We start from the raw sequence: 18,804 nt of genomic DNA, 5'->3' as shown, positions 1-18,804 counted from the left end.
CCCAAACACGTACTGTGTTGCTTTAATCAGAATGTGGATTGGAACAGACCACTTGATATCATAATCTGATTTCCTGTCAGTTGCCTAAGAGAAGTGGACATTGCCCCCACTGTGTTGGACTCACTTTACCCTTTTACTCAAGTTTACTATTTGAATAACTGTACATCATGTCTGGCTGCCTGACTTCATCTCCACCTCATGGGTTTGTGAAGATAAAACAAGCTCATGCCACACTGGGAACAATTATCCCACATTAATCTTGGATGTTACGAAGGCTATACATTCCCTTCGTTAGACAACATCCTTCCGTTTTGTCGGAAGTGCTACTGAAATTACTTTTACACTTGTGACTCAATAGAGATTTTACATTTACATTTGATTAATTTAGCAGACGCTCTTATACAGAGCAACTTACAGTAGTGAGTGCATACATTTTCATACTGTTCTCCAAACAGAGATATCTGTTTTCGGTTCTAAATACAGATACAATTTGTCAGTGAATGCCTGCCATGTGAATAGTGTTAGAGTCGATCCAGGGTAAAAAAAGAGAGATTTAAAGGTGAACAAGCACCGTTCTCCTGCTTCACAGTTCTCATTGAAGAAATGAAAATCCTCTACACACAGTGGAATGCTCATTTATCTTAACTGTGGGATTTGACTAATGGCAGATGAGATCAGAATATCGTACCTGCAGTTTCTGCCCAGGTGTGTCCTTTTTTAGACAGTTTATTGTCTTTGGTGCCTGTAAGCATTAGATGACGGAACAGAAGGGGGGTTGGGAAACGTTCTGGGACATGTCCTCCACCCAACCTGAACCAGATCCACAGGAAACAGAATCTTAATCCCCATGGTGCGAAAAAAACACCAATGGATGAGAGACAGTGAAAAGGCCCCTTTTAACACCGCTTATTCTGGAACGCCACTAAAGCAATGTGTGCCGCCAACCCAGCTCAGCCCGTAGGCTGTGCCCGTCCAGGAATGTGACAAGAGGAGAATGTTTCCATGATGGCTGCTGGTGGAGCCTGAAGACTCCCAGCTCTGCCAGGGGGTCCTCCTCTCAACCTGAACAGCCGCAGGGCACTAAAAGCCTCCAGCCAAGCTCGTCTCTCAGTGTGTTCTCCACGCCTGCCTTCCACACAATGCTAACAGCCCACCCCTACAGTCTGGCACAGAGACAGTGTGTCTGTTACTCCCCGCCACTAATGATCTCCTAATCGTACTCGGGTCAGGGTCGCCAACTCACTGAAGCAGAACTGTGCCTGTCAGGAATGCAGGGGGCTTAGCGCCATTAAACTACTCATGTAGGCACCCCTCTCTCCCCTTCGACTGTCCTCACTGTAAACATATACACTTACCCTCAGTGCCTCACATACAGCCCTCCACAGTGCACTGAATGAACATATGGCTTGTCTCAATCAAAGCACTAAAGGGATTTCCAGGATATGTGGAATTTGAAGTAATTCATGCGTGCTTGGTTTTGTGTTATTAGCAAAGACTGCATGCAATTTTCTTGATTAATGCATGCATTTGATGTGTTGCACCACATTCAGTGCAAGCTTAATATTTAGTGTAAGTTTATTTATCTACAGTCCCTTGTTACAAAATGCAAGGTGGTAACCCCTAGCCGTGTGTTTGTTTGTGTGGATGGTGTTGGCAGATCTGAAGATTTGATGGAGCGTTTGTGTAACATGATGTTGGCACACAGACATGGCATTGAGTTGGTTTATAATGCATGATGTGGGACAGTGGCTGGAGGTTTATGCTGATATGGCAGAACTGTTGCATGAAGGATGATGCCTGTCAGTGTCCTACTAGGTCTTGGCAAAATGATATATTTTAACATCTTCCTTTATACAAGCTAATAGCAAGTCATTTAAAGCATTAGGTCTTCAAGTTGAGTATTACCCAAATGTGCACAAATATAGATTGTCACACTCTGACAAAAAATGTCTTGATATACAAAAAAGCTACACATAGAAACTTGTCATTTCTGGTTGTATTTCAAAGTGTAACTGGCTTGCTTGCCCCTAGGGTACCAGTCCAGTACGGAATGTGAAAACATTGACATAGGTTGATATGACAACATGCTCTGAGGAGGCAGCATGGTGTAAGGGAGAGTCCCACTTAAATGTCTTCCCTCCAAGTTGTAAATGTTACGTAACAAGGATTAACCCACTTAGACGCTATAAATAGAAGTGTACACTGTGTACAATACAGATAGACATTTAAAGATCAGTGCATTTGTGACGGCTGATAGATTACGTCCATACAGTCCTAATGCTTTATGTGATTCAAATTCAAATATGATTAGCTTCAGCTCTGGTTAGAATCAACAGTTTGTGGATCAGTTTGTGGAGTCTGGTCGAGTGGGTAACACCTCTTGTCTTTCCAAAGATATCATTTAACTGTACTGTATATAAGAATATGTACAGCATATGTGAATAGTGTGTAAATAGTCTTTTTTTTGTCTCCTGGTGTCATTCCTATATATCTTTTTTATTTTGTAAATTTTGGGGGGGGAATTTAATGAAATTTATGTTGTTATTGTCTATTACTGCTCTATACTTTGTCATGTATTTGTATGTTTAATGTGGACCAACAGGAAGAGTAGCTGCAGCATGTACAGTAGCTAATGGGGATCCTAATCAACTAAACCTTCGGAAACACCAGAACCATAAATTCCCCCCTGCAGCGGGGATCCCGGTTGATCCCCGCATAAGGCCTTGTAAAAAAAAAAGAGGTGGGAAAAAGAATCAAGAGTTTGATCCAGACAGGACTTGACGTGCTGCAAAGATCACCGAGGGTCAAATGCTGAGTGGTTTTCTCATTAAGAATACATTGTGTATTGACAGATAAAAGCCTCAATCGGGCATTTACTATCTCCTCATTGTGTTTGCTTATGAATTGGAGTTACGTCACATTGTGATGCTTTTATAATCCATGATTTAATATGAAGAAATGATCAGGGGAAACTATGATATTCTTTAGATTTGAAACATTTCATCTTGAGTCACTACAGTAGGGCTCATTCCCAAAACATGACAGACTAACCACAGGGGACTCTTTCTTGAATTATGAAAAGGGGGGATGTGAGGTTGTCGTCCTCTCCTTCAGAACCCCAGTGCCACTCCTCTGTCTGGATGACTGGGCGGGTGAGTCTCATGCTCTGTGTCAGAATGGAGCCACCAGGTCGCCCTGTGGGACGCTACATGACCCAGGTCAACCCTGTCTGACTGACTGCCTGACATTGTAGTGGGCTGCTCTGTTGGGCTGTGCCTCTTTCCCCTAACCCAGCTGAGACCACACCACCAGACAGTAGATAACTCATCAGCTGGACTCTCCCCACTTTTGTGCCTATGGCAGTTGCTGGGATGAGATGTGCTCTTGGTGCGGTCCATTACCAACAGAGAAGGAATTATGTGACATCATATTGGATTCGATGACGTGTGAAATCCAGGGCCTCATGGCTATTCTGAGGCAGCGTCATGACGACACAGGCTTTACTGTGACGAGCCTGAACCTTGTGAGTACAGTTCACATACTTTCCCATAGGTTGGTTCCTGTTGTTTCACTTTGGATGTTGGCTTATATCAGTCACCTGTTTAAATCCTTGGTATGGACATGAACAACTTAATGTACGGATTTGATCATGTACTTTCTTGCTGCCAGTGTACACATAATGATTTGTTTGCGACGCATCTGTGGTGGAAGCTGTAAGTTGGTTATGTTAGAGAGGATTATCTGTTAAAAGAATCATTGAAATGCACTGTATAACTTAATAGGATTCCCCTGTAATTGTAAGTAGCCCGCTGATGACATGTTTGCTGTGCTGTCATACAGCACATTAGTGCCAGGTTTGGAGAGTTATCCAACATGCTACTGTTGCATGAGTGCTGTCTGTGGGGGGTGATTAGCACGATGCAATTTAGGGATTGACCTCCTAGGCATGGAGGGCCTAAACGTGTGAAAGTGTGGGGCGTCCTTTCAACCGAGCATTTGGCAAATCTCCACTTAATCTTCAAAACCTCTCGGTAGGCTACTATATAGCTCTTTTCTAAGTGATTAGTAGAACAGACTGACCCATTGTTCACCACATGTAGGCATAATCATACACCCGAACACAGGCTGACATGACAGAGAATGATCAAAGTAAGGTTTTAAATCGAATGTCTTGAAACACACCTGAGCAGATTGTAGTGGTATGGGTTCAGTAGCGGACACTCCTCCAGACCAAACCATTAGCAGATTGTAGTGGTATGGGTTCAGTAGCGGACACTCCTCCAGACCAAACCATTAGCAGATTGTAGTGGTATGGGTTCAGTAGCGGACACTCCTCCAGACCAAACCATTAGCAGATTGTAGTGGTATGGGTTCAGTAGCGGACACTCCTCCAGACCAAACCATTAGAATACCTAATGGTCCAGTACATTGACAGCCATGACACTATGTTTAACTATGTTGAGTGTGAATGAGTTTGCAGATCTGATAAACAGTAGATGTTGTATATTAATGGTTTGGGTGGGAAACATCTCCAGATATATAGCCTGCAGTGGTCTGGTGAGTCTCTCCAATAGACTGACATTACTGAACCTCATGAGTAGTCAATAGGGCAGTCCTCTGAGGATGCTATCATTTATAGATGAACTGACTCCCACCACCTACTGTAAAGTGCTAGACATGATTCATAGATTGAGGCTGCTGCTGACATTGCAGTACCCTTTGCCTCCACTGCTGGCACAATACTCTACTTCTGTATACTGTGGAATGACTGGGTGAGCTTCAGCAATCATACAGAGGTTAGGGAATAGGGGATAGGGTATAGGGGATATGGATTAGGGGATAGGGGATAGGGGATAGCAGTGATGGGGCTGTAGAGATTCTAAAGCACATGAGCCAAACTCCACAGAGGGCCGAGTGCCTGCAGGTTTTCGCTCCTCCCTTGTACTTGATTGATGAATTAAGGTCCCTAATTAGTAAATAACTCCCCTCGCCTGGTTGTCTAGGTCTTAACTGAAAGGAAAAAACAAAAACCCAGCAGACACTAGGCCCTCCATGGAATGAGTCTGACACCCCTGGTCTGAAGTGTTCATTCGGATACTTGCACACACCTGAAGAACACTATTTGTCTTTTCACACTATTCATCACTTTTCTATTGTTGTCCTGACCATCTTTTCTGGGCAATTCCATTGTATGTGTTTGTTACATGGAAAACATGCATTCAGATTATCCTGTAATCTCTGCTTGTGTCTGTGAGTTGATTGAGACTGTTCTTTCCAGCCCATTTCATTGTATTTTTACTGTAACATGGGATAACAAAACCATGTCTGTTTTGATTACAAAACTGTCCTGCATTATTTACTACACTGAACAAAAATATAAATGCAACATGTATAGTGTTGGTCCCATGTTTCATGAGCTGAAATAAAAGATCCCCGAAATGTTCCATATGTACAAAAAGCTTATTCCTCTCAAATTCTGTGCACAAATTTGTTTATATCCCTGTTAATGAACATTCTGACAGGTGTGGCATATCAAGAAGCTGATTAAACAGCACAGTCATTACACAGGTGCACCTTGTGCTGGGGACAGTAAAAGGCCACTCTAAAATGTGCAGCTTTGTCACACAACACAATGCCACAGATGTCTCAAGTTTTGAGGGAGTGCGCAATTGGCATGCTGACTGCAGGAATGCCCAATAGAGCTGTTGCCAGAGAATGTCATGTTGTTATAGAGAATTTGGCAGTACGTCCAACCGGCCACACAACCACAGACCAGGACCTGCACCTGCCTCTTCCCCTAGGGGATCGATTTTCTGTCTGTAATAAAGCCCTTTTCTGAGGAAAAACTCATTCTGATTGGCTGGACCTGGCTCTCAAGTGGGTGGGCCTATGCCCTCCCTGACCCACCCATGGCTGCACCCCTGCCCAGTCATGTGAAATCCATAGATTAAGGTCTAATTAATTTATTTAAATTGACTGATTTCCCCCAGCTCAGATATAGAGACAGTGTTGTTATGTGTTAACTCAGCAAAACAAATTAAATTGTGGCGTTCAGTATACATCACTCAACCTGCTTTTGTTTCATGTAAACAGGGCAGTACAAAACATGCTCTTCTTACAGTTTGTCAGCAGGATGTAAGTCATGCTCATTGTAAGGCATCTCAACAAGCAAGGTGACACTCATTAGACAGCTCAGATATAGAGACAGTGTTGTTATGTGTTTTTCCTGTTATGAGTTCATGTGTGTTATCTTGTGTGGTGTATTTTTTCTCTAGGGTGAAGGTACAGCTGTTTGTTTGTGTGTGTGTGTGTGTGTGTGTGTGTGTGTGTGTGTGTGTGTGTGTGTGTGTGTGTGTGTGTGTGTGTGTGTGTGTGTGTGTGTGTGCTTATGTGGACAGTACTGTTTATTTGTGTATTGTGTGTGTGTGTGTTTACAGTTTGTTTCTGTTTAACGGCATAATGCTAAGGTACAGTGGTGTGTGTGCGCGTATGTATGTGAGTGTGTGTGTGTGTACGCGAGGAAACGTGTTTGCATGTGTTCAGTCAGTGTGTACTGGGGAATTCCAAGGTAACAGGGTGATGCTGAGATTCAGATTTTTCAATTTGAAATGTATTTCAAACAAAAGTCAATGATTTGAAAGTATAACAAACCATACAACTCTATGAACGACTTTTAACATTTTCCACTTTAAAAAATCGAATGTCTTGAACAGTGCAGATGCAAAGTTTATTAACAGAATAACGGTTTGTGCTGTTTGTGACGTCGTTCTGTTACCAAACAAACATACTTGTTCTTCAAGTAAATGTGTTTATGTACAATTGTAAGAGGAAATTGTTAAAAGTCACCCTGTGCATTGAGTTGTATGGTTTGTTCAATTTTGAAATCAATGGGTTTTTGTTTGCCATACATTTTAAAATGAAAAATCTCAGCATCCTTCTGTTAGTGTGGAATCGCCATACTCTGACATGTGTTCACCTCTGCTCCACAGTCTGTTAGACAGGGCCGTTTGCTGTTCCCTAAGCAGAGAGACTTCCATTAGCTTTGATGATCACATGTATGATCACTGATTGAGGTCTTTCCTTCCTTTGATTGTCATAGGTTGCAGATGTCCCAGAAAACTGACTGATGGTGATTTGATGGTGATTGTAAATAATAGTACTCCACTTGATGTTAAGTGGACTTTTCTGTCATACTATTTAGGGAAAATGTAAGGGCAGTGTACTGTCTCACGCTTTCTACTGGGTTGTAGTCTGAGAGGCTCACAATAAATAAAACTACAACTTATACATTAGCACCACTGTCAAATGCCAAACTTGACCCTTTTGACCTAGAGTCAAGATGTTCAGTGACAAGTAATCTAGGTCTAAAGGTACACTGTATATCAGTAGCAGTAAACGCACGTCAACACCATTTATACACCTTTTTTATTTTGTTCTAGTGTTTCCCCACCTTTTGTGGAAAAATGCATTGAAAGTATTGGGAGTGTTACTTTTTTCACCGCAACCGGCGATCGGAGTTTACCCACCTATTTTTGTACCATTACATCACTGATCAGTAACAAACTACTGAAGATATTTAACATTTGTTATCAAAAACAAATGGTAAAATCTCATTGTAACTCGGGAGTCTTCACTGCTGTTTAGCAGCAATATATTTTTCCTGATTGGAATCAAGTTACAAAATTGGATAAGGGATCATTTTTTTCTGTTGTTCAGGGGTCTATAATACAATTGTGGGAGTCAATAGCAATCACAGTATTTTTAAGGTTTGCATAGGGTATTTACATGCGTGCATAAGCCAGAGGGATTTTCTGTGGGATTGAACCCTGGGGCAGCAGTTCATGTACGTGCTGGAGGGAACACGCTCTATAATGACCAGAGTGCAGCTACAAGCTGCTTCAAGATTTTTTTAAAATGTTTATTTGGATTCCAGAAAAAACAAAAACAGAATAACCCCAGTATTTATTCTATTTTTCACCATTGTTTTTAAAGAGGGGTTTTAGCCAAAGAAGAGATTGATTTGAATTGCTTCTTTAGTAGTTGTTTTTCTTTTTCTATTTTGAAGTGAAGTAGGCCTAGCTGGGTCTTTCTTGATGGAACAAAAACAAAAACAGCTTAATGTTTTCACATTTAACTAAATCATTTCAAATCCAATGCCACCATTTTGATATTCAGTCTTTGCCCAAATGAGTACAACAGACATAAATAACAATATTTTTTTGTAATGCATTTTGTTGCAACATGTTTAAATCCTAATTTAGTGTACTGCAGATTCTTCCAATAGGGGTTGAACTAAGGAGGGACGCTGGGAGTGCCTTCACTGTCTCAGAGCCAGATGGAATAGGTTACAGAGATGATAACACACTGATCACAGGATCCTGAATGGTCCCCGCACAACCTTTGAAAGCATTGAGAGAATGAAAGATTATATTTTACAAACAGACCATCAACGAACAGTAAAAGGTGAAGACACTTTCATGGAAATGGGTATGAATGAATGCATGTAGTTAGATGGGGGATAATGTTGCTTTTGAATGCAGAAGGAGCAAGAAGGCTAAACTAGTTTCAGGCCTTGGTGTACTGTATCTGTATCAGTATGTGATGGTCTGTAGCTAGTCAAGCTAAATGGGAAGTTTCAATTTAAAACATAAGGCAGTTATTCAGGGGTAATGGCTTGAGAGTTGCGTTGGTGAATAATAATAATAAGAAGAAGAATTTGGTGGGTGAGCCTTATTTCACACATGTACAAGTGTGCACCCATGTGTGAATTAGTAATGTGTTTTTTTGCATATCCCAACTCTCCCTGAAACACCCTCGGAGAGTGGGGTCACGGCCAAAGTCTGCCATTGTTAACTGCGACCCTGGAGCAATTAAGCTTGTGTCTTGCTCAAGGGCACATCGACAGATTTTTCACCTTGATGGCTCGAGGATTCAAACTAACAACCTTTCAGTAACTGGCCAAACGCTCTAAACGCTAGCGGTTGTTTGGGGGTTGAACCTAATCTGATCCAGTAAGATTGTAAAACAGTTTAGTCTTGAATTTCATCTTGACTTCAAGGCAGCTTTAAAAATTTTAAAAAGAGTGGTGTTTACACAAAACAAACATGTCTTTATGACCTTGTCCTTAGGGACAGATATAAATGTGCTGGAGAGAGGGCTGTTCTAAAATAGTGTAGGGTTGTCCAACTTTTGTTTGTGCTTTGGGGAGGGTTGTGTGTTTTTTTTATTTTATTGGGCCCAGGGGAGGGTTGTGCATTTTTCCCCTGGTTTACATTTGCTCTTCTGCTCGTATTTTCCCTATAAACAATGGCTTGACTTACCTTTTATATTACCCTAATAAAGTTTCGAAACGTTTGTGAAGGTTTGGTATGGTGTGGCTATTATTAAGCTGTAGCTACTGCATGCCTGTGATGTAAAGGCAGTGCAGACCCGGCGCTCAAACTGTCTCCGACAGTTGAATTTGATGTGAGGAAGACCAGAGTTACTCCTATAATCTAAGAAATATAACTCTTATCTTTATACAAAATATTCTGATCGAAAATGTACGATTTAGCCTCCTTCTCTACGTCTATATCTGTATAGCATAAGCAGTAAACATCCGAGAAAAAGAAATGCATGTCGGTGACGTAGCATGCCCCCAGCATATCTCTATCTCTTTCTATCTCTCTGGGGTTAGGCATAAGCTTCTCTTCCTTTTATATAGCCTATATATACGGTACCGTTCAAAAGTTTGGGGTCACATTGAAATGTCCTTGTTTTTGAAAGAAAAGCAAATTTTTTTGTCCATTAAAATAACATCAAATTGATCAGAAATACAGTGTAGACATTGTTAATGTTGTAAATGACTATTATAGCTGGAAGCGGCTGATTTTTTTATGGAATATCTACATAGGTGTACAGAGGCCCATTATCAGCAACCATCAGGGGCGGAAATCCCGGGGGGGACGGGGGGGACACGACCCCCCCATCCTGGGAAAAATATGATTTGTCCCCCCCAATATATCACTGAAACATAACTATGTAATTTAAATAATATTAATAATATGCAATGAAAGCAATTGTGCTGATCATAGACACTTAATAGCGCATTTTTAAGTTTCAAAAGATTGCGACCCCCCCACCCTTTGCCTCACAATGGTTTGATCCACTGCCAGTTCCTTAGTTGGCAAGGTAACAGAGGGGTCGTATCTACTGTCTGAAAGGCACTCAATGAACGTAACTGACGTGAGGTTAATCTAGTCAATCGCGCACACACACTAGCTGAATATGCAGAGCTAGCGTGCAAATATTAACTATTAAGCTAGCTAGTATCTATTCCATTTATGTGGCGTCGTCAAAGATGGAATCTTTGCTATCGTCAATTTATTCCAAGATCAGCACGCAGATGATGTAAGTTAGTGCTTCAAAGTCCCTGTGATAAGGTTAGCGATAAACTGAAGTCCAAACTGAACAGAACTACACTCTCTTCTACCATTGTCTTAAATATATTTAATGGTCTCGTTGCAAAAGCTAAATTGTCGCAAGGGAACTTTTATTTATTTATTTTATTTCACCTTTATTTAACCCGGGTAGCAAAGATTATAGCAAACACCACTGAAACTGAATTGGTGCTCGCTAGCTTTGCAAATTCAGCTATTGTTGGAAGCCAGCCAATATGAAACAAACTATTAAAATTACAAAAGGTTGCAGCATATGTTGTGTAAATGGTGAACTCATACAGCTGTCAACTCTTGTCATTTTAATCCGTTTCACATTTGCTAGCTACCTTTTAGATCGAAGCCCAAATAGAATGATAGAAGATGATAGAAGCCCATCTCCTACTGTAAATAACCTGTGTGTGTGTAGCCAGCCAGCCAAAAAATGGCAGAAAAATAAAAGACGGACATCAGAGTATTTTTCAATACACCAAAACGCATAGTAAGAACCCTAGTAGCCTAATATCTCAAAGACTAGTTGATAAAATGTTCATAAGAAAGAAATGAAATTCTAATGGAAATGTTTCACAATGATGTCATTAGGCAGAGCAGGCAACAGATGGCACACAGACAGCAGAGTTGGGGACAGATATGCAGGGACAGACTGGCAGAGACAGGGAGTCTCAGGTAAGTTTGTTGAGTCTTTGTTTGGCAACATTATGAAAGGTTCTCAATTTTTTTTACTTGTAAAATAGGAACATAATTGGAAAATGCCATGGATACCCCCACTCTCAACTTAAACTGGTGACTGAACTAAGATTTGTTAAAGGCAATGGTATTGCTGTTGTGATTAGTTGTGTAGTTTTGGGTACCGGTAGTTAGGAGTACAGCAAACACCTTATTTCTTTGGTTCCTCAATATACATTTACCATATTACAATGTAGGCTATGTGTTACAGCACTACTTTTGGTGTCCCCCTCAGGAATTGCTCTTGAGAAAATTTCATGTAATTGTCCCCTCCAAAGTTGATATCAGATTTTCGCCCCTGGCAACCATCACTCCTGTGAACAGTGAAGAGGCGCCTACTGGCCTTCTAGGCAGAGTTCCTCTGTCCAGTGTCTGTGTTCTTTTGCCCATCTTTTCTTTTTATTGGCCAGTCTGAGATATGGATTTTTCTTTGCAACTCTGCCTAGAAGGCCAGCATCCCAGAGTCGCCTCTTCACTGTTGACGTTTAGACTGGTGTTTTGCGGGTAATATTTAATGAAGCTGCCAGTTGAGGACTTGTGAGGCGTCAGCTGCTCAAACTAGACACTTTAATGTACTTGTCCTCTTGCTCAGTTGTGCGCCGGGGCCTCCCACTCCTCTTTATATTCTGGTTAGAGCCAGTTTGCGCTGTTCTGTGAAGGGAGTAGTACACAGCTTTGTACGAGATCTTCAGTTTCTCGCATGGAATAGAACAAGAATAGAACAAGAATAGACTGACAAGTTTCAGAAGAAAGGTCTTTGTTTCTGGCCATATTGAGCCTGTAATCGAACCCACAAATGCTGATGCTCCAGATACTCAACTAGTCTAAAGAAGGCCAGTTTTATTGCTTCTGTAATCAGAACAACAGTTTTCAGCTGTGCTAACATAATTGCAAAAGGGTTTTCTAATGATCAGTTATCCTTTTAATATGATCAACTTGGATTAGCTAACACAATGTGCCATTGGAACACAGGAGTGATGGTTGCTGATAATGGGCCTCTGTACGCCTATGTAGATTGTAGATATTCCATAATAAATTATCCGTTTCCAACTACAATAGTCATTTACAACATTAACAATGTCTACACTGTATTTCTGATTTGATATTATTTTAATGGACAAAAAATGTGTTTTTCTCTCAAAAACAAGGACATTTCTAAGTGACCCCAAACTTTTGAACAGTAGTGTATATTTATTAAAATGTTAATATCATACAGTGGACACCTAAGCCTAGCTTATGCATGCAATGCCCTGATACATGTAGTGCTGAAATCTCTGACAGCTGAACCGTGAGGTGGACAATTATTGTTTTAGGAAAGTAGCCTAAAAACGATTATAAAAAATTGGCTATAAAATTTTGCATATGCTACACGTCGAAGTATAAGGAATAGTGTTTTTGTAATTTGTTAAAGGCTGTTTTAAATGACCTGTTGGATCTGAATGCATATGGATGTCCGGTAAATTTCTCAAATGTCGGTAAATAAAAATCTTCCCTCTGATGTTGTCCGGCGCAAAATTTTCCTAAAGGAAACTCTGAAATGGCATATTGTTTTTAATGTTCATTTTTGAATCTTCACATGAAAATCTGTTGCCAATTGGATGGAATCCTAGCTTGTGTGCTAGTCCAGTCTCACTTTGATTACGCCAGCACATCATGGTTCACCAGCAGCCCCAAACATCTAAAGAATAAGCTACAGACCAGCCAAAACAAGCTTGTAACAATTCTACTTAAACTCCCCCCTCATACTCACCTGGAGGTCAAGCATTTTTCCTCTCTATCTCTGTAATGTGTCTGGATCTACGTAATTGTACATGTATTTATGTAAAAAAGAAAATAGGGACCACAATGGAAATAAGTCCCAGACTTTATTGTGCAGTCCAGGTCAATTTTAAAAACCTTTGTACAGTGTATATGTATTTTTTTTACTGACAAATAAAATCAATCAATCCAAACTGTGCAGCGGCCAAAACGTTTAATTACAATCGAAGATTGTCAAGCCAAGCCTTCAATACTGGGTAAGCCTACAAGATAGGGAGTGATGTATTTTCTGTTTGTCGAGATTGACATAGTCTATTTATTGTGGTGTTGAAAACGCAAACCATGATATTGAAGTGCCCGAAGTCGGTATGGTTTGTTTATTGGATGTGTGGTGTGTTGGCACAGACACCTGTTGGTGGAAAATTTGTTGCATATAATTTAGAGAATTATAAATATTGCATCAAAATGTTGAAAATCTTATTTCCCTCTAGCTGATCATTGTCTGCAGCCGTCTCTGGTCGCAGTGTAATGAAACAGGCAGGGAGAGTGAGCTCGTGGTGGTCGGCAAACCCCCAACCTTCTGGCCCATAGCTCTACGTGGCATCGACACAGCCACAAAAGCATGCTGAAGTCAATATTCACTTTTATAAACTCAGGGTCGCTGCAGTTATTGTTATTTGTGGTTGTAAACATTATTTTGTGTTAATTATATGAGGGAAGAGGGTGTTCCGTTTATTTTAGTGTGTTTTTCGTTGTAATAAATCTGCCCTCGATTTCGTCTTACAAATCCCACATAGGCAATGTTCCCTCTAAAGTAGCCCAGAGACTGCCACGCAGCTCCCCAGGACTGCCACGTAGCTCCCCAGGACTGCCGCGCAGCTCCCCAGAGACTGCCACGCAGCTCCCCAGGACTGCCACGCAGCTCCCCAGGACTGCCACGCAGCTCCCCAGAGAGTGCCACGCAGCTCCCCAGGACTGCCACGCAGCTCCCCAGGACTGCCACGCAGCTCCCCAGAGACTGCCACGCAGCTCCCCAGAGACTGCCACGCAGCTCCCCAGAGACTGCCACGCAGCTCCCCAGAGACTGCCACGCAGCTCCCCAGGACTGCCACGCAGCTCCCCAGGACTGCCACGCAGCTCCCCAGAGACTGCCACGCAGCTCCCCAGGACTGCCTCGCAGCTCCCCAGGACTGCCACGCAGCTCCCCAGAGACTGCCACGCAGCTCCCCAGGACTGCCACGCAGAAGAAATATTAGCCCACAGAGAAGCATGAGATTGAACTTCACTCAATTCTCTAGAGCAGTGGTCACCAACCGGTCGATCTCCAAGGCATTCCTAGTCGATTGCTAAATATTTCTGTAAAAACCCCAACAATATAGCCTTGTGTTCCTATTTTTTTTATTAGTCTCGGACTGTTGGCGATTTAGCCAGGTAGGCAACTGTTGCCATTTTGAACCATTTAATGTGTCTGAAGGTACATGCTCTGCCTTCCAGGCAGGCCTGGAAAAGTGCACTATAGGTCTACCGCTGGCCAACCTGATGGCTCAGATGACCGTGTCTGCAGTAATGTAGCAGACATAAAAGAAAGCTACAGCAAAATTGATACTGTGAGAATTCAAAAGGTTTAAAACCATAAAGAGAGACTGTCAACGAATACAGCAAAGAGCTGCTGTTTTTATGAGTAAATTCATGTTTAAGTTCTTACTCAGCACTGTCAACACTTTGTATTCAACAATTTTATAAGCCATAAAATGCACATTCTTCCTATTCCCACTCAGCGCTACAACAAGCACTGCAGCAGTAATGAATGAGTAGGAAAGTGTATCTTTAGGCTTGCGTTGTTATTATTAGCAGCTTGGGTCTTTTTTAATATTGAGGACTATTTTACTTTCTCCTTTCATAGGAGTAACAACATGAATTTGTGCATGAGGCAGAAATAATGTGGTGCGACTTGAGTTTCGCCATCAACTGGAAGATGTTGTCCCTTTTTGGTCCGTGTCAGTGGAGGAAAGGGAGAGCGGAGGGACGTTAAGATGCGGACCCTCAGTCTGCTGCTCTCTCCCTCCACTGAGACTGACCATCAGATGCATGCTCCATCAGCCCAGTAAAATAAAAAATAAAAAGCAAATTATTTAAATGTATGCTCACTCAGCTGTGCCTCACAAGTAATAAAACAAAGGATCTATTACCAGTGTGATCATATAGCCTACCCCAAATGTTGAAATATAATTTTTTGAAATGTCCAAACCACAATGCATTGGCAGGGCAATTAAAGAAAAGTCTAAATGCGGTGATAATGTATTGGGCCTCTATCTTACTGCACAAACCTCATTGCTACAGTACTATTTTTAACTGGTTAATGTTCAATAGGCTTACGCTTTTTAAGTCATGCATTTTGACTCAGAAAGTGATCTTGACTCAGAAAAGGTTGGTGACCACTGTTTTAGAGTTTTCCCTGTTAACACTTTCAACGGTTCTCTTTGCTGTGGCAATTGTGATCTAATCAACGCAATCTTAGCCACATTCAATGCAATATACCGAAAATGAAACAAACTATGCAAGAGATTTTGTTGTAGGCAGAACGCATTGGAGAAGGATTCTATGCATTGGCACACAAGACTCACCCCGTACTTTACACAGACCAGTGCGGCATAAACAATCAGAGCTGCAGAAAGCCTATATGCAAATAGACCATTGCCATATATGGATCCGTGTCATTTACTTTGAACTGGACTTTGTTTACAACATTAGCGGTAGTGAGTAGATGCGCTTGTTTTGAGATCAAAGCGAGAGCTGCATGTAGCCATGTGTGCACATTTTGTTCATATCCTTTGCTAGTTAGTGAGTTATTAGCCCAGCTATTGATCATTTCTAGTCAGCAATAGGGGAGTGATTGCTTCCTACAAGACCACAAAACGTGTACATTTCTAGACATCTTTGAAATGTTAGGTAAAAAGCTTTTTTTTGTCTTAAAGGGGCAGTGTTGTATTTTGAGACAGGGTTGAATAAGCTAAGTAGCCAATAGGCATAAGGTAGCATCATTTGTCTGATTCTCTGTAATAATGGTATGGGAATAATAATACATTTTATTTTGTAAAGTGGTTTCTTGCATCAACTAACACAACAACATTTTCAGTTACCCTACATGTTTTTTTCAAAAGTCTCATGGAATGTAGGCCTACATTGAACACCACACATTGGCTGCTAGTGTTGGCTGAATGATAGAACAGCTATTTCCATGGGATGCATTTTCTCCATTGTTTTTGATGGTAGGCCACTCTGGTAGGCCTACATTATGATCAAATAGCCACAGTAACCTACTTGGCCACTGTTATAACTGTAACTTAAAGTGGGTTCAACCTCAGTGTTCACAGTAAACGCGTGCTGGAAGTTGCACACAATTTTCACAATGTTCAAGTTTGCGCTCAGCTGACCTGAAATTTGTATGAATATCATATGGTTCAAGCATGTAGTCTATAAAATTCAAGATCATTTACGATTGAAACGTCATTTTATGAGGGCTTGACATTTTTTCTTTAAAACCGGCATGCCCTACTGAGATTTCTATTATAACAGTTCGTAAACGATGAACATCAGTATCTCTTTGTCAAAGACCAGTAATCAGACTGACACGCCTGATCGAACGCCTATGGATCTCTTCCTCAGGAACCACAGGGGGTTGTGATGGCATTTCCCTGTCATTATATCCTATTCATGTGTCTCTGCAAAGCACCAGGGAGTCTTAATCCAGGAAGACCAGGCTTTTCCTCTCTTTACAAATGGAGGATATCAGAATGGACCCCAATGAGAGAGGGGGCAAAATCCTGTGCAAAACAGAATGCAACATTTAAAAAACTTCTCTCAAGGAATAGGGTGGGTGGAGAATACATTGTGCTCATGTTGAGAATTTTGTTGGGAACTTTGTGTTCAAATGTAGTTACCGATTTATAAGCCTGTGGTATATAATCTAATGTAAATACGATTTACCTATATTTTGATTCAGTCTGTGATGGCATTAAACTGTCACATGGCCAACCATGCAGAACAGGCACGGCTAGACAACCTCTCAGTATCCTTAGAAAAACAATTATTCTTTGATCAGTGTAAGTTGACTTATTTAATGGTGGGTCTTAAGTGCTGATGAATAGCATTATGTTTGCACCCTGAAAACCCTGTTTGGCTGACAGGACAGGCGGGTTTGTCACAGCCCAGGGCTGTTTGCTTAACCTGCTCACCCACACCCAGCTGAGGTCAAGGTGCCCAGCTATGCCCCGTCGTTACCACGATTAGATCACAAGTCGTCAAGCACGCTAGGGGAGGTCTCCATGATGGGGAGGTTGTGTGACTCTGAACTGGGGAAATTATTCTTTCGACCTGTGCTCAAGGAGCTAGGTGAAGCCCTGGCCCATTTGGTAAAGGCTATGTCTGCTCTTGCACAATATACATTTTTAACAATTACGGCCTTCAGCAGAGCTAATGAAGCTGTAAGTAAGCATTTCGTTGGATGTGTATACCATGTGTATCCCGTACATATATGACTAATAAAACTTGAAACAAGACACGAGGCCAGAACGGTAGCAGTTAGTTAAAGTGTTAGTGAGTGGGAGCTTATTTTGTTTAAATATACTTTCATCATGTCTGAGGCACCTGCTGAATCATCCCTCAGATGTGCTAGTATATTTTAATTCACCTGATTTTTTTGGTCTGTGCTAGTTTAGGGGTGCTAGTCTCGCGATACCAGACCTCAACATCATATTGTTGTTCAAGAATTGAAAAAACCTGTATGTATGGAGTCGAGGAGACAACATGGCTCTCTGAAAACCTGACGATATGTGATCTAGCTCTGTAAGATTGGACCATCTATTCTTGTCTCTTCTCTTCTTGTTGTTTTCAATAATTGGGTCAAGTCTTTGACATCTGCATGAAGCGGCAACCCCAAAATCCACCATTAGTGGCTTTGGCTGCTAAAGTAATCCTCAGTATTTGTCCTTGCGTTGGCCAAACTATTAACCCTAGGTTTAGGTATCAGAGTAAGAATCGTGTTTTAGCACACTACATATAGCTATCAAATGTAGGAGCTTCACATTTGCCTTTTTTTTCAGAAAATAAATGTCTGAACCCCATATTAGCCACTAGATGCAGCTCCAAATGTTGTCATTGGCCATATGAAATGATGATACTTAGCCATCAGTCAGCGTCTAACATCACATCCCAGATTGGGAGTCTAGTGTTGGCTCTGTTATTGTCCACCGGGATATGTGGCCAACTGTAGCCCTTAGTGTTGGCACACATGATAATCCACAGAAGTAAAGCCTCCTGTTATCTCCAAGCATTATCTCTTCACGTGTGCCTAACATTAGTGACCTATGTAAGCCCCTGTAGTGGCACAAAGTATCACCTCAAGTTAATGAGTTGTGTTCAAGTAAACAAAATGTAGCTATGACGAGAAGCTGCTGCCTGGGTATCTTACGTGCCATGGCTAAAGTAGACCCTTAGCTGAAGTATTAACTGTAAAGAGTTACTTTATCCTTTACAATCTGAACACCTCTTTTTTGTGTGCATTGAGGAATCTGATTCCAGAAGCAAGTATAGGTTTACATTTTTTGGGTTAAAATAGACAATTTCACTGTTTTTTTAAGTGATGATAATTAAAGTCCCCTACAACCTCAGAGTGTAGAGGTTTATCCCAGACATAATTTGACTTTTTTCTTATAGACAAAATAATACATAAATAGTATTGGGTTCAATTCACTCCCATTGTTTTTCAACCTGGACTAGACCGTAACATAGTAAATGTAAATTTGTCTCCCTCCATTTAGTGTGATATGTTATGTTTCTTATGGTATATATTAATTTCTGGAGATCCATCATCCATTTTGATTTA

The 18,804-nt window shown here is 41.2% G+C and overlaps 1 long non-coding RNA gene across 1 annotated transcript in view; it reads left to right on the top strand.

Annotated features, from left to right (window-relative positions):
• The first annotated feature begins 3,255 nt into the window (after positions 1-3,255).
• Positions 3,256-18,804, top strand: part of LOC123728709 (uncharacterized) — an 81,705-nt gene continuing 66,156 nt past the window's right edge. Inside the window, exon 1 of the long non-coding RNA XR_006760349.1 lies at positions 3,256-3,523. This is a non-coding gene — a long non-coding RNA (uncharacterized lncRNA). The remainder of the gene's footprint in view (positions 3,524-18,804) is intronic.

Source organism: Salmo salar, chromosome ssa18 (assembly GCF_905237065.1).
Source record: "Salmo salar chromosome ssa18, Ssal_v3.1, whole genome shotgun sequence".
Taxonomy (NCBI): domain Eukaryota; kingdom Metazoa; phylum Chordata; class Actinopteri; order Salmoniformes; family Salmonidae; genus Salmo; species Salmo salar.
Note: the sequence above shows the minus strand (reverse complement) of the source record. Positions and strands in the feature narration are given on the sequence as shown.